This window comes from Cervus canadensis, chromosome 30, assembly GCF_019320065.1.
Source record: "Cervus canadensis isolate Bull #8, Minnesota chromosome 30, ASM1932006v1, whole genome shotgun sequence".
NCBI classification, from domain to species: Eukaryota; Metazoa; Chordata; class Mammalia; order Artiodactyla; family Cervidae; genus Cervus; species Cervus canadensis.
Window position 1 is genome coordinate 30068955 of NC_057415.1, and position 24988 is coordinate 30093942.

The window sequence follows — 24988 nt, forward strand, 5'->3', positions numbered from 1 at the left end:
AGGATGGGATGGTCAGTGGAGAGTTTGCTCAATGGCTTGAATAGAGATCTGGATCCTGGCTTCCTACATTTTTTTTTTTTTTCCAATTTCTTCTGACCCAGGATGTTTAAGGGATTGGTACACCGAAGTGGACCTTGGGTATTAGTTTTTGGCTGATACTGCATCTTGTTTCTAAGTTTGGAAATAGGTACAACCAAGACCTGATCTTAATAAATGTAAATTCATTCTCTGGCCTCCAGAAAAAAGGAGTTACCAGAAAGCATTTCATTAGTATGGAATCCTAACTGTGGCCCTAGGTCATTGGGTTTTAATAAATCAGTGTGGCTGAATGATGACTTAGGAGACTCTATTTCCAGGAGAACTGAAGGATTATGAGAAAAGCTCCTAATGACTGATATCTCATGCTGGAATCTTCATTACCGCAGAATTCATAGGAAGCACCTTATGGCTCTACAGATGATTTGATTAGAAACCACATTTTAAAATCTCTCCTGGATGAGTCAGTGATAGCATCCTTTGGGAGCCAAGTGTGCATGTAAGTGCCCATGCACACAGTAAATCTCAACACTGCAGAAGAAAAACAAAATTCCCTAAAACTTCCAGCTTTAATTTCTAGCCTTAAAAAATTGTTACTGACTTTTTCTTGACCAGAACTTTTCAGGCTAAGATAGACTGGAGATAAAGATAAGTTGGAGTTAAAGTATTATTCTCAATATTCCTTGTCATTATCAGTCATTATAGGTAGAGTTCATGTAAATCCCATGGCATGATTTGTGAAGCCCCATAACATAGGAAGCTGGTCTATTCATTCATGTACACATTTAGCCACTGAGCCCTTGAAGAGCTACATGCCGAATGCTGGAGCAGCATCAAAGTGAACAAAAACAAAAATGGTATCTTGCTCTCTTATGCTTACAAGTTACTGAAGCAGACACACCTAATCAAAAAGCTATCCCATGAAACGTAAATGGGAAGACAGGTACAATGAAACCAATGATGCAGGAAACTGACCTATGTTAATCAGAGAAACAAATCCCTTCAAGGGCCAATACATTGGAAACTAAATTCTCCAAGAGTTCACACTCTCCCCTCTCATGTTTCCAGACAGCTTTCACACTCACCTGTTCTCTCTTACCATTACAGTCAAGGTGGGTCATCTGCCAAGTCACTTTCCAGGTGTGGTTTTCTCCACCTAGGTTGTTTTACCCAAGGCATCACCAATCTCCAACTACCCAAATCTTCCTAAGTATCATCTGAAATGTTACTTTTAGGGAACTTCCAGATCTCCTCTGGGAAGGATGCCTTCTCCTCCGAGTTCACAGGGTCTTTGCACTCCGTTCTGCTCTGTGTATGTGGAACGCTGTTGGAGTCCCAGTTCCCAAAGCAGGGTGAACAGATGTTCAGCACATATTTTCAAATGAATGGGCAACTACTTCAACTGTTGTGTTTATCTTTTCTTCCTATTTGGGGTAAGATCTCAGTAGGAGTCTTACTCATCTCTGTCTTCACAGCTTGTGACAGTTAAAGGTGCAAAATAGCATTTTTAGGTGCTTTGTTTTTGCAAGATTTACATGAATGAATCACTTATTGAGACTCAATTAAAACCACGTTTGAGAAAAAGACTCACAGACTTAGAGAACAAATTTATGATTGCCGGGTGGGATAAGGATGGAGGGAAGGGATAGTTATGGAGCTTGGGATGAACATGTACACACTGCTATATGTAAAATGGATAACCAACAAGGCCCTACTGAATAGCACTTGGAACTCTGATCAATGTTATGTGGCAGCCTGGATGGGAGGGGAGTTTTGGGGAGAATGAATACATGTATATGTGTGGCTGAGTCCCTTCACTATTGATCTGAAACTATCATAACATTGTTAATCGGTTATACCCCAATACAAAATAAAAGGTTTAAAAATCAAAGCAAACCAAATTTGGTAGCATCATCCAATGGCTCTAAATTGGGACTGGAACTGTTCCTCTGGGGATGGGTGTTCAGCCAAGGGTGGGGCATTTCTGGTCGTCTTGATGGCTGGTGAGGACTCTGCTCACATTTAGTAGCAGAGGTCAAGAAGGATAAATAGCCTGCAAATCAAGGGAGAGCCCAGCACGACAGAAAAGTGTTCTGCCTCAAATTCCACCTGCACCACTGGAGAACTGCTCACTTTAAATGATGTTGAGAGACTTGAAAACATTTTGAAGAAAGTTGTAGACTCTTCGTCTCTGGGGAAATTAAAACAAGAAAATGTTGTCCTGATGGCCTCTCAACCCCACCCAGCCCTGTGATACTAAAATCCTGGGGAATGTAAAATCCAGGCCAAATGGTCCAGACAAGGAGACCCACCCCTCTGCATCATGCAGGGACAGCCTAAGAGATCCCTGCTTCCATGAGAAAGGGCTTAAAGCTGGACAGCGCCCCCTCTGGCCAGGAGAGAGGTTGCTTCTCTCCATGTGTTAATATTCTACTTCTGGAGAAAAAGCTCCCAAGAGATTATTGTTGTTCAGTTGCTCAGTAATGTCCAACTCTTTGCGACGCTGTGAAATGCAACATTCCAGGCTTCCCTGTCCTTCACCATCTCCCTGAGCTTGCTCAAACTCATGTCCATTGAATCAGTGCAGTCACATCCCCAATTTTGAAGCCTATGTATATATAGTTTTATATAATACAGTTATATTCTCAACCAGCATTAATTAATTTTGACAATATGTGATAATTCATGTAATAATACAATGTATCATTAAGGATAAGAAGAGAGATAAGTGTTAGTTGCTCAGTCATGTCCGACTCTTTGCAACCCCATGGACTGTAGCCCACTAGGCTCTTCTGTCCATGGGATTCCTCAGGCAAGAATACTGGAGCGGGTTGCCGTGGGTTACCTTCTCCAGGGCATCTTCCTAATGCAGTGATCGAACCCACATCTCCTGCATTGCAGGTGGATTCTTTACCATCTGAGCCACCAGACAATCCCATCATTAATGATATGATTAGAATAATAATTCTATTATAATAAATAATGATTTTATGCTCTCCTGTAGTCCTGGAGTTCCCCGAGAACAGTGGAAATATTTTACTTATCCTGTGTTGTTCCCAGTACCTGAAAAACACCTGACAACTTCCTTATGTTTCATATACATTTTTGTTTCATTCCAAAGCTTATATGATTCAAAAATTTTATATTCATGCCACAATCTAGGGCACAAAATCTTGAGAGTGGTAAGTATATTGTACTTACTTCTATATTCCCAAAATCCAGCTGAGTTCCATATACTCAGAAGGTGTTCAGCAAATTTTAGTTGAATCAAATCAAACTGAATCAGTGCGAATAAATTGAGCTTTGAAAGTTCTAGTCTGAAAGATATGAATGATGCATGATGGTACTATTGGAGAAAAATACAATGAAGAATATATTCCCTGGTGGCTCAGATGGTAAAGAAGCCGCCTGCGATGTGGGAAACCTGGGTTCGATCCTTGGGTTGGGAAGATCCCCTGGAGGAGAGCATGGCAACCCACTCCAGTACTCTTGCCTGGAGGATCTCCATGGACAGAGGAGCCTGGCAGGCTACAGTCCATGGGGTTGCCAAGAGTCAGACACGACTAAGCGACTAAAGCACAGAGCACATATTGAAGAAAGGAGATTGACTAGGCTGAAGGAATAAAGGCCCTCTAACAAATAATCTCAGGAAAAACATTCAGCTACCCCAGAAGGGAATGAGTTTCTTGACAGAGGACGTACTGAAGCAGAAAGTGGACACCTTGGCGGAAGAAATTCAAAGACTCAGCCATGAACTTATAACAGCTGGACTCATTGTCTAGAGACATGGACTGGAAACATCCCAGAAGCTGATGGAAGCAGCAAGGTTTTTATCTGGCTGTTCTACAAATATAGATTCATTCAAAATTAACACACGAGTATGGAGTCTAGAAAGATGGTACTGATGATCCTCTTTGCAGAACAGCAGTGGAGATGCAGACATAGTGGACAGACTTGTGGACACAGTGCGGGAAGGAGAGGGTGGGACACATTGAGAGAATAGCATGGAAACATATACGTTACCATATGTAAAATAGATAGCAAGTGGGAATTTGCTGTGTGGCATGGGGAACTCAACCCAGTGCTCTGTGACAACCTAAAGGGGTGGGGTGGGGAGGGGAATGGGAAGGGGCTCAGGAGGGAGGGGACATAGGCCTACCCGTGGCTGATTCATGTTGATGTACGGCAGAAGCCAACACAATGTTGCAAAGCAATTATCCTCCAATAAAAAAAAGTCTCAAGAATATCCTGCCATAGTAATCCAGCAGAGAAGAAACAATGGATAAATTGAGAGATAAATTATATTCCACACCTTCAAGTCATTCCTAAACCATTTCTCCCTCCTAATTATATAACCAAGGTATGTTCACTTAAACTCTTTTCAGTTAGATTTCTAGAACTTAAAATCAGGAGAATTTGAGCTAGTAAAAGCACCTACCATTGCTTTCCCCAACATATCTTTTTTCTTTTAAAGCTTTTGATTGCTTGAATGAAATATAAAGATACTCCATTATTTTGAGGCAAAGGGTCCATTAAACATAGTTTCCTTTCCCCTTATCTTAAAGCAACTGCTTGAAGGGATAGCAATTGCTAAGTGTGTTTGAGAAAAGCTGACTGCTCTAGGTCAGTGGTTTAGCAATGAGACTTTTTTAAACAAACAGATTATTGAATGTCCAGGATATTTGTTCTCAATCAACAAGGAGCAAGAAGAGCTTCAAAGAAAAAGGTCAGTGAGGAATCTTCCATCTCTCCTGCCACCAATGGCCTTGTCTTGCCTCTTTGAGACAGTTATCAAAACTTGACATGGTCTCTCTTGGTCTTCATTCCGAGCAAAGGAAGGAGTCAGAGAGCATATAAACTAGCCAATCTTTTACTCATTCCACTGGGGAAAAGATAACAGTATTGCCTGACTGGTTAGTATCTCACAGTTTTACTGTCTGCCTCTCTGAAGATATAGGTGGCAGCAGGTTCTCTTCCCTGTTTTGACCAATACTCTAAATATCAATAACCATTTTATGCAACCATGATAACACTAACTCCCTGTTGGTTTAATAATGACAATAGTAACCACAATCATGATCTGAATGTATATGTGCTTTCCATAGGGAGAATATAATATCAGTATTTTCAAAAAAAATTTATATGGCCCCTTCAGAACTTTTTCTCAATAAGTATATTTACAAAGAAAGCTTGTGAAAAGTTACTCACCAATCCCAGCCCCAAACAGTTACAGTTCTCTGATTAGTCATGGTTTTCTGTCTCACAGGAAAGTGAAATATAATCAGACTCATCTAGTTAATCTTCTAGCAGCCAAATCTAGAAGAATATGCATTAGAAAGGTCTCTGGTCAAAGGCTGACTCATCTAAAGCATGATATCAGAGACATCTGAGCACTCTTCTTGGTCTCAAATTCTTCAACACATTCAGTCTCATTCATCTCTAGCAAAGAGAAGTTGGAAATGGTCCTGATCATTTAGGTTGACAGATGTGAAGTCCTGAATACAAAACATCAATTGACTATTTACTCTGTTCTAGACATTGTGTCAAGACTTTTATAAAAGTCATCATATTGCCCCCTAGAAAAACCCTGTCCATTTTATAGATGAGGACACTGAGGAGCAAAAAGATAAACTGCCGAAGGCCAACTAGCTACTAACTATGGGGCCAGGATTTGAACTCCAGAGTCTGTGCTCCTCACTTAACAGAGCAAGTACTTCTCCCTGATTTTCTTCACCCGTACTTGGTCTGTCCCTCCTGCAGAGTGGTTCCCACAACAGTTTGTCATTACTTACTTAAAATTTTAATGATCCAATCCATTTCTGAACTCAATTTTATTAAGCTCTCTATGTGAACATTGCTTGGCCATCAGCAGGGGCTCAGTAAATGTTTGTAGAGTAGTGGAATGAACACATGAATGAAAGAATAAAGGAAATAAATGAAATAAACAAAAACACCTAACACAAATGGTTACTTTCTTCCCTAGCTTCTTATTTGAAGTCTTTCTCAGATCTTTCCTGACTTGCTTTTTACCAGATATATTGGAGACTACACATCATAACCTATGTGATTCAGTGAACCTTTACGGAATGGAATTTTGGGCACATCCTTCATGTATAAACTTGATTTGAGCCAAATCTTGCTCAGAAAAACTCATGATGTAGAGAAGTGAGCAGGAACATAATCATTCAACTACAACTGGTGTGGACCAAAGAGATTTGCATTCAGAATCCTTTGGAGCAGGAATAGGTATCTGAAGGTTTCACAAAGCAATTAGTGCTTGAGATGGGCCTTGAAGAATGAGTTTGAACAAACAGGATTTCAGAAAATCGGTGCTTACCATCAGAGAATTTGTTTTTTCTCTAGGAGTAGTATGCTTCATATGTGGTCTTTAACAGCTCTCATCAGACAGGGAAAGAACTGAGAGAGAGAATGTCAGCAAGAACTGTCTATGTTGTAAGAAGCTGAGCCAGGGGAACACAGCAAGGAAGAGTCCACAATGCAGCCCTGTCTCCTGGGGTGGGGTAAGCTGTCCATGGCACCAAGACTCTCTTTAAGAGCATCACTGATTCATAGAAAATAGTTGACATTCTTTACCACAGTACACTTAGCAACTCTCCCTGCAGAGTACAGTTCTTCCTCCTGTCAGCTGTGAATGGAAGTAATTTGTTTATGGTTAACAGAGATCCTATCAGGCAGGGAGGAGACTAGGAACCACATCTTATCATCCAATCTGCCACTGCCTTTCTGTGTTATAACCATGGAACCCAGACACTCAGAGCAAAACAGACGCGTGGGTTGGCCATATAACGCTCCTGTTCCAAACTCTGGTCACCATGGGTAGAGAAAGGGCCAGAGGAGATACTCATCTGATTAAGACACAATGGCATGCCAAAACAGAAGCAAGCAGGGGCAGGGAGTCTCCAGACAGCTCACACACACTTGGACGTCTGTCTATACCTCCAGAGCCAGGGAAGAAGCTTGAGGATTGGGGCTTGGAGCCAAAGGGCGCTCGTGACAAGAGATGAGACAGGTATATCCCTCAACTCCGTCAGATCCCAACTGGCAAACTGCACCAATTACCATGGTCTTTGCTTTCTTGGTATTTCATGAGTTGCAAGATAGTCTTGGTTCCCTTCTGCATGGTGATGGCCCATGCTCCAATTCAGTTCTCATTATTTCTTGTCTAGAGTGTTGTAATAGCTCCCTCACTGTTTTCTTTGCCTCTGCTTTTACCTCCCTGAAACCCATGCTACATGTTACAGACAAATCTATCCATGACGGTCCCCTTGAAATCCATCTCTCACTCTTTGTTGTTGTTGCCCAGTCATAAGTCATGTCTGACTCTTTGCGACCTCACAGACTGCAGCGCTCCAGGCTTCCCTGTCCTTCACTATCTCCTGGAATTAGCTCACATTCATGTCCATCAAGTCAGTGATGCTATCTAACCATCTCATCCTCTGCTGCCCCCTTCTCCTTTTGCTATCAATCTTCCCCAGCATCAGGGTCTTTTCCAATGAGTTGTCTCTTTGCATCAGGTGGCCAGAGTATTGGAGCTTCAGTTTCAAGCATGAGTCCTTCCAATGAATATGCAGGATTGATTTACTTTAGGGTTGACTAGTTTTATTTCCTTTAAGCCCAAGGGACTCTCAAGAGTCTTCTTCAGGACCACTGTTTGAAAGCATCAATTCTTTGGCACTTAGCCATCTTTATGGTCTAACTCTCACATCCATATGTGACTACTGGAAAAACCATAGCTTTGACTATACAGACTTTTGTCAGCAAAATGATATCTCTGCTTTTTAATGCGTTGTCTAGGTTTGCCATAGCTTTCCTTCCAGGGAGCAAGCATCCTTTAATTTCATGGCTGCAGTCCCCATCTGCAGTGATTTTGGAGCCCAAGAAAATAAAATGGTATTGTTTCCCCTTCTATTTGCCAGGAAGTGATGGGCCTGGATGCCATGATCTTAATTTTTTTGAATGTTGGGTTTCAAGCCAGTTTTTTCACTCTCCTCTTTCACCCTTATTAAGAGGCTCTTTAGTTCCTAGCAGGATCCGTAGAATTCTCTGCAATGATGAAAATGCTCTGTATCTGTGCCATCCAATACGGCAGCCAGGTGGCTCAGAGGGTAAATAATCTGCCTGCAAGGGAGGAGACCCAGGTTCAATCACTGGGTCAGGAAGATCCCCTGGAGAAAGGAATGAATATCCACTCCACTATTCTTGCCTGGAGAATTCCATGGACCAAGGAGCCTGGTGGGCTACAGTCCATGGACTCGCAAAGAGTTGAACACAACTGAGTGACTAAACACTTTCACTTTTTCAGCCACATGAGCCTATCGCGCTTTGACATATAGTCAGTACAACTGATGAACTAGATTTTAAAATTGTTTAACTATATTTAAAGAGCCATACATGTTTAATGGATACCATAGTAGACACTGTAACCCCGCAGAATGGTATCCAAGCCCTTATGGGCTTCCAGGTGGCACTAGTGGTAAAGAATCTGCCTGCCAATGCAGAAGACACAAGAGATGCAAGTTTGATCCCTGGGTCAGGAAGATCCCCTGGAGAAGGAAACAGCAATCTACTCTAGTATTCTTGCCTGGAAAATTCCATGGACAGAGGAGCCTGGTGGGCTACAGTCCATGGGGTCGCAAAGAGTTGGACACAATTGAGCAACTGAGTATAGCACATGGCAACAGCCAAGCCCTTTAGCCTGGCATTGAAAGCCCTTTATGATATAGTCCCAGTTTACATTATCAGTCTCGTTTCCTATTATACTTCCTATCTGATTTCCCCACAAACAGGCTAAACTCTGTATTTTAAACCTCTATGGCTTTTTCCAGCTGTTTGCTACACTCAAGCATCCTATTATTCAGCATCTACTTAACACATTTCTATTCAGATTTCAAGATCTAAATTAAATGACACATCCTCTGGGAAGCCTGTATCAACTTCTCTTGCCCCACATAATGAATCACTCCCTCCTCTGTGCTCCCAAAGCTCATTGCATCTGCTTCAATTATAGTGGTTATACCACATTGTATTATAATTATTTGTTTACTGGGGCCTCTCATGCACTAGTCTGGAAACCACAAAGGGAGGGGACTACCTCTTATTCATCTTGGTAACTGTGTTACCCAAGGAAGTCCACATCGGGCAAATGTGTGGTGAACATATGCAAACCTGCAGAATGAATTCATCATCCAGTCAATCAAGTGTTTATCTCAAAGAGCTCCCGGAACTGACAGAGTCGTTAGTAAACTGTTGTAACATCAAAGTGGCTGAGGCTAACCTGTGATGTCAGAACAGATCGGTATCCACGAGATGATGCCTCAAGTTAACATGTCACAGGGAACTCTCAAATCTACTTTAAACCTGAAAACACATGGACCTGAATGCATGGTGCTCAGGGATGGGAGGGTGAGCTGAAGGGTGCTGGGAACTGCAGATGCCTAGATGACCAGAATCCTGAGGCCTCTGGGGGTTCAAGAGCTTTGAATAGTCACTCAGAGCTACTTTAAGAAGCCAGACACAGAAAGATAAATATTGCATGATCTCACTTATATGTGGAATCTAACAAACAAACAAACAAACAAAGAATCCCTTATTCTTAAGGGTGGGAAGAGGATCTGTTGTAAACACGGTAGTTAACAATATGGAATTGTGCACTTCAAAAACATGTTCAGAGGATAGACCTCATGCTAAATGCTCTTACCATTTAAAAAGGACAAAAGGACAATTTTGGAGACGATGGTAACTTGACTGTGGTGATGGTATCACAGATGTATGCCTATGTCTAAACTCATCAAGATGTAAACATTATCTATGAATGTTTCTGTTCTATTTATTGTTTGTTTCATTTTTTTTTTTTTAGACTCTACATGTAAGTGAAAACATACAGTACTTGTTTTTCTTTGTCTGACTTATTTCACTTAACATACCCTCCAGGGTCATGGTTGCCAGCGGGGAAAGGGTTAGAAGATACATGAAATAGGTAAATGGGATTAAGAGGTACAAACTACCAGTTATGAAATAAATAAAACACAGGGCTGTCATGTACAGCACAGGGAATATAGTCCATAACGTTATAACTGTGTTGTATACCTGAAACTAACATAATATTGTAAATCAACTATGCTTTAACAAAAACGACGTATACATTTACTGTGTGCAATTTTTGGTACATCAATTATACCTGAATAAAACAAAAACTGTACAATATATATAAAATAATTATTTCAATTGAAAACAAGATCATATATTTTAAAAAGAGTGGGAGGAAGGGAAGTATCACATTTTCCTCCATAAAGAGAACTATTATTTATTGAGCTCCTGTTTTGTACCATTTTATATGCTTTATCTCATGTGACCTTTCTAAAAACCCTGTGACATTGTTATCTACCTCCTACAGATGAGGAAACTGGAGCTCAGAAAGAAGAGATGATCTTGTATGATCTCCCACATAGCAAATGGTGAAGGCAGGATTAAAATCCAAGCCTGCCTCTACAAAGCAATTTTACTAGCTGCTTTATAAATATATATATATGAAAACATCACACTTTAAGTTCTGAGCCATCTATTGCTGAAAGACAAGTTATATTCTCCCAAAATGTCAAGAAAAATTTGAGCTGGAACAGCTTACATGATCATCTGTGAACCCACCCCCATTTCACTTGGGAAAACTGTGATCCAGAGAGAGGCAAAAGCACTAATCTGATGTCACACGGGGTGAATTGTAGAGCAGAGCCCAGGTTTCTGGGCTCAGGCCGGAGGCCTTCTAACTTGTTTTCAGATTCACTAAAAAGATAAGCTTCTGTCAGTCTCCTCACGATACATCATTGTATTAGCAGGCTTTGGAGAAACCAGTAAGCAAATGCCCTACCGGCCTCAGGGGGCACTGGTACAACCTTCCAGAAAGCACTTGGGTAGTCTGCATCAGAGGCTTTAAAACTGCTCACAATTCCATATATATGCATTAGTATGCTGTAATGTTCTTTATCTTTCTGGCTTACTTCACCCTGTATAATGGGCTCCAGTTTCATCCATCTCATTAGAACTGGTTCAAATGAATTCTTTTTAACGGCTGAGTAATATTCCATGGTGTATATGTACCACAGCTTCCTTATCCATTCATCTGCTGATGGGCATCTAGGTTGCTTCCATGTCCTGGCTATTATAAACAGTGCTGCGATAAACATTGGGGTGCACGTGTCTCTTTCAGATCTGGTTTCCTCAGTGTGTATGCCCAGAAGTGGGATTGCTGGGCAACCCTATATGCAAAACAGAAAAAGAGACACAGAAGTACAGAACAGACTTTTGAACTCTGTGGGAGAAGGTGAGGGTGGGATGTTTCGAAAGAACAGCATGTATATTATCTATGGTGAAACAGATCACCAGCCCAGGTGGGATGCATGAGACAAGTGCTCTGGCCTGGTGCACTGGGAAGACCCAGAGGAATCGGGTGGAGAGGGAGGTGGGAGGGGGGATCGGGATGGGGAATACGTGTAAATCTATGGCTGATTCATATCAATGTATGACAAAACCCACTGAAAAAATAAATAAATAAATAAAGGGGAAAAAAAAACTGCTCACAAGAATTGACTGAGTAATTTCTCTCATTTCCTGGAAGTCATCCTGAAGAAGTTCTCTGCAATGTAGGCAAAAATGGACATCTCAGCCTCACTTATAATGGCAAAAATAAAACAAAACACCAAAAAGCACAAAAGAAGCAAATATAAATGCCTTAAAATCAGGACTAAAATAGTTCCTACTACATTGCATTGCTAGAAGAAGTAACTGATAAAAAATACACTTAACCCAGTATTTGGTTCAAGGTTAGCACTTAAATTAGATACCACAATTCTTCATACTTGTTACTTCTCCTAGATAATAATGAACCCAAGGACAAAAGTAGTCATTTCACATGATAGAAAGGTTATGCTCAAAATCCTTCAAGCTAGGCTTCACCAGTATGTGAACCAAGAATTTCCAGGTGTACAAGCTAGTTTTAGAAAAGGCAGAAGAACCAGAGATCAAATGTCCTACATTCATTGGATCATAGAGAAAGTAAGGAAGTTTCGGAAAAATATCTACTTCTGCTTCATTGACAACATGAAAGGCTTTAACTATGTGGATCACAGCAAACTGGAAAATTCTTAAAGAGGTGGGAATACCAGACTACCTTACCTGTCTCCTGAGGAGCCTGCATGTGAGTCAAGAAGCAACAGGGCGTGGAACAATGGACTGGTTCAAAATTGGGAAAGGAGTATAATAAGGCTGTATATTGTCACCCTGCTTATTCAAGTTTCACGCAGAGTACATCATGCAAAAAGCGAGGCTGGATGAATTCCAAGCTGGAATCAAGATTGCCAGGGGTAGAGGGTGGGGGGCGAAACATGACTGGGACAAATTTCAGCAACCTCAGACATGCAGATGATACCACTTTAATGGCAGAAAGTGAAGAGAAACTAAAAAGCCTCTTGATGAAGGTAAGAGAGGAAAGTGAAAAAGCTGGCTTGAAAGTCAACATGGAAACAAACAAACAAACTCAGATCATGTCATCCAGTCCATCATTTCATGTCAAATAGAAGGGGAAAAAATGGAAGCAGTGACAGATTTTATTTTCTTGGCCTCCAAAATCAGTGCAGATGGTGACTGCAGCCATGAAATTAAAAGACTCTTGCTCCTTGGAAGTAAAGCTATGACAAACCTCAACAGTGTGTTAAAAAGCAGAGCTACCACTTTGCCAACAAAAGTCCATATAGTCAAAGCTATGGTTTTTCCAGTAGTCATGTACAAGTGTGAGAGTTGGACCATAAAGAAGGCTGAGTGCCAAAGAATTAATGCTTTTAAACTATGGTGCTGGAGAAGACTCTTGAGAGTCCCTTGAACAGCAAGGAGATCAAACCAGTTAATCCTAAAGGAAATCAAGCCTGACTGTTCATTGGAAGGACTGATGTTGAAGCTGAAACTCCAATACTTTGGTCACCTGAGACAAAGAACTGACTCATTTGAAAAGACCCTGATGCTGGGAAAGGTTGAGGGCAGGAGGAGAAGCGGGTGATGGAGGATGAGATGCCTGCAGTTCATGGGGTCACAAAGTGTCAGATATGACTGAATGACTGAGTACACACACACACGTGTGTGTGTGTGTGTGTGTGTGTGTGTATAAATATATAAACCAAATCACTTTGCTCTGTACCTAAAACTCACAAATATTTTCAGTCAACTATACTTCAATTAATTATATATACATTTATATACAAACCAAATTACCCAGAGATCAGAGATAAGGTCAAATGCAGAAAATAAAAATAAGCCAAATCAGAGAAGCCTGAACCAAGGCCTCACTGTTTTCTACGCCGGTTTCTATGCTGAAGCAGCAAGCACTTAAGGGTGTACCCCATTACCATAAAAAGAAATTTCTTGCTATGACCCTGTTAAACCCCTATTGCTCTCCACAATTTATTTCCTCCACTATCTTCAGGTCTATTTGAGGTTTGGTGACAGTATGCCTCTTCATAGCCTAACTCTTCCTGGTACATTAAAATAGGCACTGGCTTTGAAGGCTTAAAAAAAATTCCACTTCTTTCCCTAACAGCTGCATTTAATCTCCTTGAGCCTCCTCCTCTTATCTGCAAAACAGGGTTAATACTAACTATCAGGAGATTGTGTGAGGATCAAATAGTACATGTGTGAATGTATTTGCACAGAGCCTGGCCCCCAACAGGGACATCGCCAAAGGGGATTCCAACCATTTTGATCCTTGACAGCTTATGCCAAGAAAGGAAAGATACATGATTGAGGGGCTGGCACATATGATGGGAAAGCAGAGACTAAGCATGAATGGCAGCCAAGAAACCAAGTGCCCTGGGCGTCTGGGTAAATGTGGCAACACAGTTGGACCAACTCTTAGTCCTGCAGGGTTCATCGTTTGCAAACAAGAAGCCTCATTTATGACATGAAACAACAATCATGTGTTTCTTTGTATGATAACCAACCAACAATACGCCATCATTTTTTCCCTACAAATAGGCCAGATGGCCCCTCTAATGAATTAATATTCTTCAGTCAACAAACTCATAAGCTCAAAAAGCAATGTGAAAAGAGAAGGGGAAGGGCAGAGAGGATGATGTGAATGAGCAAAGGGTGTTCCATTTCTCAAAGTTTCCAAAACTGGAATTCCTGCTTTGGGGGGCCAAACAAAATTTGTGAGAATAAACCAAGCATTTTTAATCTTAAAAATGCAGGGTTTGGGGATGGATGACTAGGTGCAGCACAGAGGACTTTTAGGGCAGAGAAAATGCTCTGTATGATACTATAATGGTGGATACATGCTGTGCATTTATCCAAACCCATAGAATGTATAACAGCCAGAGTGAGTCCTAATGTAAACTACGGACTTTGGGTGATTATGATGTATCAGTGTAGGATCATCAGCTGCAACAGATGTACCACTCTGGTGGGATATGCTGATAATGGGGAAAGTTGCATGTGTTGAGCGGGGAAAAGAGAGCATTTGGGAAATCTTGGTACCTTCATCTCAATTTTGCTACAAATCTAAAACTGCTTTTAAAAAGTTAAGCCCTTGAAGATGTATTTATTTTAAAATGCATACTTATAAAAATGCATTTATGTCATTTTAGGTTCTATTCAATAAGGATTAAAGTTCGTTTACAATAAGGGCCAGGCATATAGAAATTCACGAAAGGATAAGCAGTAAAGCAGAACCAAAAACACAAGAAAAAAGAGGACTGGGAATTTTAAGGGAAAATTTAATTCTCCTTGATGTGGTGGAGCACCACGTTGGGCTCTGAGTTTCCCAGCAGTGGGAAAAACAAGAATATAAAATTCTGTAGCTCTTTTTATCTGAGGAGCAAAAACTATAAAAGCTGCCTAAAGAAGATAAACGTGTTTGTCTTTGGGGATTGCTGTAGTTTTGCTTTGTTGGGTTTTTCTTTTCCCTTTTCCCCTGCGGCTGCATTTTTAAACAAACATCTTACTTAGGAATCCATGTGAGTAATATTGAATAACAGAGGACAGTCTCTCACCCTTGGAGTGTGAGCCTTGGGGGAAGGGACCATGTGATCCTGCGTCTTTAGATTTCTGGAGTCCAGAGGGGTTGATGGGTCTGAGGAAGACAACAGATGACAGCTGGGTGAATGATCAATGTGTCACAGGCTCCTGACTGTGGCCTTCCAGCAAGTATAAAAGCAAATTGCACACAACCAGTGCTGCTGGTAGCAATGTTTGATGTGATCTTAAAGATCGAATCATGAAAGGTAAGGGATGTGACCCTAGTTGACAACCTTCCATTCACCTAATTTTGAATGAAATAGAATGTAGCATACCGTCAAGGCAGCACTGCTATTCAGCCTGAACATGCCAGAATGCGCTACCAACTTGCTTCCAGCCAGCATCCATCATGAGTGAATGGTTAATGTTAAACATTTTGAATATATCCTGCAGATGGGAAGGAGCATATCATTCTTTGCTTGAACTCTCCCTTCTGAATTCATTTAAAATTTTTAAATAAAAATTATTTTTAAAAAAATTATTTTACTTTGAACAAAATTTCAAATAATAATATAAACCTTGTATGTACATATATATACATATGTAAATATATATAGGTTTCTATATAATATTTATATTTTATGTATATATATAATAGAAACCTATGCCTTTTTACTGCTTTACAGTATGAAATACCAAGTGGGATGAATGCTTGCATTTGTTCTAGAGCTCAGTCTCTTTTCACAAATAGTTCTCCTACCTGGGAGGCCAAAATATCAGAAAGTCACCTGATGACACTGAAATCAGAGCAGCCAGAATATGCTGACTTTTCCCAATTATTGGCAGTGCCCTAAAGCCTCTGATTTTTCCTCTCCAGTGCATTGGAAATTTTCCAGTCACAAAGATGTGGCTGGCGTGAGTGGGTCAAGGTATCTTCTCCTTTGGAGCCTCGCAATCTTGGTCAAGGTTTTCAAAGTGCATGAGGAGTCCTTCATGTTATGAATAACCCGACTCTTACTCCATATGAACATGAGAAACCCTAACCACCCCCAATCTTTTGGAGGTGGTAATAGCAATGGAGGATATCCCTGGATATTCATGTTCCACTAAAGCTCTTAGCCACTCTTATCTGCTTCTCTCTGCATTTCTAAGTAATATCAAAGAGAACAGAAGGAGCAGAGATAGGCTGAAGAATTCACCAATAAACTCTGTTTCACAAGAAAGAAGAGAAACCACAAAATCTTTAAAAAGGCTTTTATAGACAAACTGTTTCTTAGCACGACCACACTCCTGAAATAGTGTGTGATGGTCTTGGGATGCAGGGTGCTGTTGGCATTTATCCAAGACTTCAGATGCTCTGAGGACTGGCCATTATCCTTGCCAGACAGGCTTGTCCATCTTCTCATCAGTTGCAAGACATTTAATAAAAACAGGCTGCGTTAATTCACGCTTGTTTTATGGACTGCTCCACAGGGCTTCAACTGGGTAAGCCTGCAAGACCCAGCCGTGCATGGCAAATGGCTAAGCAGATGGTTTCAGTTTAGATAGTGGCTGTCAATGGTTTGGTGTGAACAGCTCTTGCAAGCCAGCATGAAGTGAACAGATTGCATGGTGGCTGGGAGAAACTTATGTAATTGGAAACAGTAGCCACTTACAATGGGGGCACATTTTCAATCTTGATCACAGTGGCTCCAGTTTGGGGGAAAAAAAGGGGTTGATTAACTTAATGTCTTTTTGGCTGTGATGAACCCAATACTAAGAAAGTTTGGGGAGTGTCTCTGGAGGGTGCTGGGCATGGCTGGTCTGCTGTTATGAACCAAGGATGTCAGGGCCTCAGAACTAATCCCATTCTCTGGAGACTGGGAGACAGTGGCAGAAACAGGAGCCCAAGTGGCCAGCTGAATACTGAAATACGTGGGGTTATTGTGGCAGAGGTCAGATGGTTTGGGCAAACGACACAGGCATGAAATACCAGGTAACTTAGAAATCCAAGGTGCAGGTGGTTTTTTGGAGACCCAATCCCCCATAGAAAGAGGACATATGGAAGTCTGCAGCACACAGTATAGCCAGGGTTTTTGTCCAGGGCTAGATCAAAGAATGTGGATCTTGAGGGTAAGTAGTTTGGGCAAGACAGTAACATTTCTCAGAAGGACAGCGAAATAAAAATAGTTGCTGAAGGCAGTTATAAGACAGAGGAACAAAGCATTGATCTTGCCTTAGGACTGGACCTCCGCCTCAGAGCCAACTTTGTAGACAATGTGGCTTCAGTATTTATAAACATTTATTGTGTAACTTTCAGGTCCTGCAATATACTTGGGACACAAGGATCAATGAGACATGGGTGAACCTCCTTGATTCCTTGCCTATGGCCCCAGCTCTTCCTCAGCTCCATCAACACTTCTCCGGGAAGGCTTCCTCTGCCCTCCTTGACTATATCAAATTCTCCTGCTATTTGGTGTACTGTGGAATTGCCATTCCAAGCACCTTTAAATTTCACCTTTTCATGTACTGGACAATGATCTTTTTAACTCCCTTACTAGACTGTATGTATCATGACACTGGGGACAATTTATGAGTTTTTTTTCCCCTTGAAGATTTTGTGTCTCTTGCGGAGGAAGCACATGTGAATATTTGCTTAACCTATGGATGAGTGAAGGGCTTCCCAGGTGGCGCTAGTGGTAAAGAATCTGCCTGCCAATGCGAGAGAAGTAAAAGACGGAGGTTCGATCCCTGGGTTGGGAAGATCCCTTGGAGAAGGAAATGGCAACCCACTTTAGTATTCTTGCCTAGAGAATCCCATGGACAGAGGAGCCTGGAGGGCTACAGTCCATAGGGTCGCAAAGAGTTTTAGCACGCTTGTATGGATGAGTGAAAGCAGAAAAAATGATCTCTTTTCTCAAGGTTCTCAGAATCCTGGAAATAAGCAGAGTGACAATGCCAAGGTCAAAGGAAGTTCTGGGTTCACTGCTGCTGCTGCTAAATCGAGTCAGTTGTGTCTGACTCTGTGCGACCCCATAGACGGCAGCCCACCAGGCTCCTCTGTCCCTGGGATTCTCCAGGCAAGAATACTGGAGTGGGATGCCATTGCCTTCTCCACTGGGTTCATTGCCCAACCTAAACTGTGGGAAGTCAAGGAAGGTTTCCTGGAGGAGGTGACCCTTGGGCTAAGGTACGAAGCTTGAGGTGAAGTAGGACCAGCAAAAGCAGCAGGAAGAGCTGGGAAAACTTGATGTAGCTCCTGAAGATGGGCCGAAGCTGCTTCGGTGCTTGCAGTCCAGTGCCCCTTGTTTCAGGGAAGTGGCAGGCAGAATGGAACCAGTGTTGGGTGTCCCCTGACTCAGCAAAGGAGTCCACAGGCCAGAGGACCGAAAAGCCCTGCACGGGATAGAGAACCAGGCACCGTGGAAATTGCAGAGTGTTTCTTGGGGGAAACATTGTCCTTCTCTGTTAGAGTGACTGAGCCTGAGGTCTGACTGCCTAGGTGTCCCAGTACCACAAAGAGCCCCCGAGCCTGTCTGAGCTCTCTGAATCCCCAGAGCCTGACTCTGCTCTGCACTTTCCCACAGTGGCCTGTCCTGGGCCTGGTGCCATGTTCGCTGAGTGGCAGGAAGGCTGGCTGCCCAGCCCGACATCCTTGGCGAGGAGAGCTAGGCTTGTAGGGGCTGCCCACCGATAGCCAGGCTTTCTCTGATACCAAGGTGCTATCACCCTGAGTCAATTTCCTCCAGTGATTAACAATCACCCCACACAAATGGCCCGTGTGAAGGAGCCATTCTTTCCTCTGCCCATTGCCACAGCCTGGCTCAGCTCTTTTGGCAAAGTTTGAGTTGCTGGCATGACAAGGTTGTGAGCCACCCACACACACTGGACTGAATCAAAGGAGGCTTGATGCCATCTGGCCCAACACACTCATTTGACAGATAACAAGACTGAGGCCCGGAGATAGAGACTAGCTCAAGATCCCACATAAAGTTACCAGCAGCGAGGAGAGAACCTGGGCCTTTAGAGGCTTTCCCTTCAGATGCTGAGTCACCAAGGAAAACAGAGCATGGAAAAAACAAACTACCCTCTGAAACCCCAGTTTCAGAAAAAGAAATCGTCAGGTCGGGTCTTTGTGCAATGATCAGGCTGTTGGAACCCTACACTGGGAGAGCCAGCTGAGTGACTTTGGGCAAGTCGATCTACCTCTCTGAATCTGTAACGGAGGGATGAAAATGACCACACTTTTTACACTGCCCCTGCCCTTGAGAAGTTCACAGGTCACTGGAAAGACAGGTGCCCCAAACCAATCATTTCCTAAAATGAGTTCAATTTCCACAAATATGTACAAAGTACACAATTAGTCCAGGGTATAAGAGCTTCTGGGAGCACCCAGGTGGGCTTCCCAGAGGAGGTGACAGGTTAGAAGGGTTTTTTAACAGCTCACGTGGGCATGATGGATGGGCATTAAAGGCAGAAGCAGCAGTGTGTGTTCAAAAGCATGTTGTAAGAATTCCCTGCCATGTGTCACGACTCAAGTATCAAATGCAAAGAAGTGGACAGGGACTGGGATCACAGGGTTGAAGCCAAGAGCTACAACCCAGATAAATGGGGGCAGGAGGAGGGTGGTCAGATCTGAGATGAAATCAATCACTCTGGTTCATCAAGTCCAACATCAAAATAATCAAGTAGACAGCAAGTGAAATATTCCTCTCTGAAATGTGCTGTGAAACTTACACATTTGATTAATTTCCAACACAACTTATATCTCACTAAAGTTTTCAGTTTGAATTGTACTGTTCATATAATTTAAGTTTGGTAGTTTTAAAAGAGCCACAAGTACAAAGAGTTAATAACTACTTTTATGTTCGCATATATTTATGGAGTACTAAATCAAGTTTTGTAAAAGTGCATTTAGAGATTAGAATATTGGGAACTGGATTGAACTCAAAAAGACAGTCAGAAGAATGGTGTAATTGTCCAGGTGAGAAATCACCCCTGAGCCAGAATATAGGTTTTAAAATGTGGACACCTGTGTCAGTTTCTGTGGATGACTTCGGTTTCTAACTCTTGTTGTTTAACTTGGATAAGTCAAATCACTTCTCTAAACCATTTCCTCTTCTGTAAGATGGAGATAATAACACAGTGGAAGTACCTCATTGGATGACTATAAAGGTTAATGACAGTCCAGATCAAGTACTTAGCCCAGGATGTGGCCAAAGCATATGTGCAAAAACAAAAGAAAAATTCACAGCAAATACCAACAAAAGACAAGGATCGGACCAAGAAGAAGGTAACCAAGACCTTTTACATGTTGATACATAATTTTGATGTGACAGGAGAGAAAGGAAATTGGAGGAGGCAAACCTATGGGCATCTAAGATTCTGAGAGCTCCAGAGCGCAGCCAACAGAGTCCTGGGGGTCAATTTCTTTCCTTTCCTTTCACTTTTCTGATGCTCACCCTGCTCTGCAGGAATGAGAGGGAGGAACTGTAGCACTTACAGACCACAGCCAGTGAGAAAGGATGTCTTCACATCTGCAATGGGGCCTCACTTCAGAGCATCATGTACTGACTGCTACAGAGTTTCAGGGCTTCCCAGGCGGCTCAGTGGTAAAGAATCCACCTGCCAATGCAGGAGACGCAGGTTCGATCCCTGGGTTGGGAAGATGCTCTAGGGTAGGAAATGGCAACTCATTGTAGTATTCTTACCTGGAAAACCCTATCGACAGAGGAGCCTGGCGGGCTACAGTCCATGGGGTCAAAGAAGAGTTGGACATGACTGAGCAACTAAACAACAACAGAGTTTCAGTTAGAATACTGAGAGTGAAGGTAAGCAGAAGGCACATTGCAATATAAGGTTTATCTAAAAGTGAGCACTGCTTATGGCACTGCATGGTCAAAGTAAGCGTATGAAAGTCGCTTAGTCATGTCCAACTCTTCTCCAGGCTAGAATACTGGAGTGGGTAGCCTTTCCCTTCTCCAGGGGATCTTCCCAACCTCAGGGATCGAACCCAGGTCTCCCACATTGCAGGCAGATTCTTTACCAGCTGAGCCACCAGGAAAGCTGGTTAAAATAAGAGATGTGTCTAAATAACTATCCCTACAAGTCCTCAGATGTCCTAGGATGGGGCTGGGCACCTGCCTTCCAGTTTCCATCCCCAGTTCTCCCTCTGCTCTATACAAGGAATTAAAGATGATTAAAAATTTAAATGATAAATATGGAAGCTCCTTTCTTAGTCATATTTTAACAGATATGGAAAAATACTCCAGGCTTCCGTTCACTCTTACGCTTTTAAAACCTCCATTTTTTAATCATAAATTCTATTTCCTATAACTGCGTGAGATTTGAGGACAAGTTATAGTCTTCTAACTTAAATGAGGAAGAAATGTAAATTGTTTGAACTTTAATGTTGCTTTGTATTAGAGAGACAGGACATCTCTGGTCAGCTTAAACACAACTTTCCAGAGAACTGAAGAAGTGTAGTCCAGCGGAAATTGAAAATCTCTAAATGGAAAGTTAGATAGAGAAGGAGACCTGGATTCATTGATGGAATATACTGAATAGAGGTTTCTTGAGCTTTTTTCATACCGGTGATGGGTGCTGGGGATGCAACAGTCAGCTGAGATCAGAGTGTCTGACCTCAGGGAGCTGTCCTCCCAGGACTAGCACTGGTGCTTAGTCGCTCAGTCCTGGCCAGCTCTCTGCAGCCCTCTGGACTGCAGCCCGCCAGGCTCCTCTGTCCACGGAGAGTCTCTAGGCAAGAATACTGGAGTGGGTTGCCATGCCCTCCCGGGGATCTTCCCAACCCAGAGATTGAACCTAGGTCTTCTGCATTACAGGTAGACTCTTTACCAGCTGCGCCACCTGGGAAGCCGAGGGAAGGCAGAAATGAATCAAACTCAATTAATAACAACACGATTGTGTTTAACATTGCAAGTGGGATAAATAAAAGGATGTGCTTACCCATGGCTTCCCTGGTGGCTCAGCTGTAAAGAATCTGCCTGCCAACACAGGAGATATGGGTTCAATTCCCGGGTCAGGAAGATCCCCTGGAGTAGAAAAATGGCAACCCACTCCAGTATTCTTATTGGGAAAAATTCCATTCACAGAGGAGCCTGGTGGGCTACAGTCTATGAGGTCTCAAAGAGTCAAACACAACTTAGCAGCTAAACAACAACACGTGTACGGATAAGAGTGCTTACTAGAGACATTTTATCTACTCTGGGGGTTCTGTCCCCAGAGAATCACAGTTCTGCCACTTTCTACTCATGTGGCCTTGTCAAGGAACTTAAATTTCCTGTGCCTCAGTTTCCTCATTTGTAACCCAAAGTTCTACATTTCAGGGCTGTGGTGAGGACCACAGGAGATAAAGTGTGATTGTGTCTGCTCTGAGTCTAGGGTTAAAGCACTGAATTTTTCTGTTTGTTTGAAAATTACAATGATAGAATCTTTTGGAGAAGGAGAAATAGTTGATTGTCTTACAAGATTTTATCAAGTATAGTATCTCCAATCAAGTTAGTGGGTAAAAGCAAGGTAATTTTGAAAAAGTAAATAGGATTTTTAAAATATATGTTGTTTTCATTATAGGCTGCATTTGAAGGATTTCCCAGGTGGCACAGTGTTCAAAAAAAAAAAAAAATCCACCTGTGAATGCAGGAGATGCAAGTTCAGTTCCTGGGTCAGGAATATCCCCTAAAGTGGGAAATGGTCACCTGCTCCAGTATTCTTGCCTGGAAAATTCCACGGAGAGAGGAGCGTGGTAGGCTACAGTCCATGAGGTGGCACACACATACACACGCATACCCTTGAAACTAACACGGCATTGTAAATCAACACTATACTTCATTTAAAAAAATTAACTTCAAAAAAATATTTTTTTTTAAGAAAAGGATAAAATAGTAAATGACTTGCTAGTTAATCAAAATTGTCATAGGAAAGTCAGGTTGTACTATTGGTTTTATGTACTAATCTACTTATCTATTTAATTCAGGGAAAGTTCTGAGCACAGTATAGATTTAACTCAGACTTCTACACTTTCTCTATCTTTGCATCATACAGCATTTATTGAGCTTTTACCATGTGCTAGGCACTGCTCTCGATATGAAGAACTCAAGTTATTGTTCAGTTGCCAAATTGTGTCCAACTCTTTACCACCCCACAGACTGCAGCATACCAGGGTTCAAGCATTCAAAAAGTGATACAAATATTGGCCCTGTATTAACATGCTTACAACATAGTGAGGAACTTATAACCGGATTATGTGTTACAGGAAGTACCTGGTCAACTTTTATTCCTTCTTCAAAACAGCTCAGCTGCCACCATCTCCAGGAAGTTTTCCTTCATCTGAAGAATGAGTAACTCATTTCTAATCACATTTATTAGTGCACATGATATATTATCTTGAAATTATTGGTTACATATCCATCTCTCTAACAAGGCAACTGCTTCCATCAAGTAAGGACCATCTCTTTACATCTTAGTTTGCAACAAAGGGACTACAGATGTAAAAATGAACGGACTTTTCTTAAATGTTGTAAGTATACTAATTCTGTGTCATGTTAAAAAAAAAAAGAAAGCAGCAAGAAGATTCATTAGGTATAGTGCATGATAGGGATGAAGCAGGAACAGGCATGACAGAGAGGCTGATGAATCCTAGAGGTAAAACATAAAGATATATGGACTACAAAAGCAAAGGGCCTTATCTTCACACTGCCGGCATTGGAAGACACAGGGAAAATCGTAAAATTTAGATTAACCAAAAGGGAGTTGGGAAAATCAAGATGAAACTGGAATACACATTTAAGTTCAACAGAATGGCTATTTCAAAATAACTTGATATTTTTATAATCAGTATCACCAAAATTTCTCAAGGGGAGTTGTGTTCTCGATTTTGTGTATCTACAACAGTCAGTATAGTGCCTCTTTCCTAGTAGCTATTTCATACATCATGTTTAATCAGACTTAATGGTGATGATATAGTGGGGAAAAGCGATTAAAATAAGGTAGGGGAAAAATACAGTGACTACAACTGGGGAAAAATTATGTGAGAAGTAAATACAGACTTCAATTATAAATTGTACACATCCCCTGGAGGAGGAAATGACAATTCATTCCAGTATTCTTGCTGGAAAAATCCCATGGACAGAGGAGCCTGCAGGGCTACAGTCCATGGGGTTGCAAAGAGTTGGACGTGACAGAGAGACGGAGCAGACGTGCATTTCCCTCTGCTTCTGTCTCAAAGCTCCATTTGGACAAGTTTAGTAGTAGTAGTGCTAGTCGCTTGGTCCTGTTTGACTCTTTGTAACCCCATGGACTGTAGCCTGCCAGTCTCCTCTGTCCATGGGATTCTCCAGGCAAGAATACTGGAGCGGGTTGCCATTCCCTTCTCCAGAGGATCTTGCCGACCCAGGGATCAAACCCACATCTCTTGTGTCTCCTGCATTGGTAGGTGGATTCTTTACCACTGGACCTCCTGCAAGACCCTAACCATTTAAGCAGCAGAGAATCACCCAGGGATTAAAGGTAAATCTGAGGAATTGTCCAGAAAGAAAAATAAACAAAAGAGATGGCAAACAGAAGAGGAAAATAGATGTCATTCTATAAGGTATAACATCTGAATAAAAAAAGAAACTCAGAAAAAACAAGATATAAAATTGAAAGATAGACATCATTAAAGAAATAAATCAAGAAAAAATTTCAGAGTAAGGGATGAAGTTCTCAGGTTGAGTGGTTTCACCATAACAGCTGAAAGTATGTCTATATTGAAACACATTATCACAAAATCCTAGATTTCTGGGAACAAAAAGAATCTTTAAAATCTTTCAGCAAGGGAAAAATGTTTACGTAAGAAGAACCAACAATCAGCAAAGTAGCAGACTTTTCTAAGGACATCTGAAAGCAAGAATAAAATTGAGCAATATATTCAAAATTGAATTGAATTAAATTGAAGAAA

General features: G+C 41.7%; 1 long non-coding RNA gene across 1 annotated transcript; it reads right to left on the reverse strand.

Annotated features, from left to right (window-relative positions):
- Positions 1–1104: 1104 nt before the first annotated feature.
- Positions 1105–24403, reverse strand: LOC122431743. Its single transcript, XR_006266615.1, has 4 exons — positions 24290–24403; positions 7246–7257; positions 3204–3208; positions 1105–1116 (listed from the first exon to the last, which is right to left on the reverse strand). It is a non-coding gene; the product is annotated as an uncharacterized LOC122431743 (long non-coding RNA).
- Positions 24404–24988: the final 585 nt, after the last annotated feature.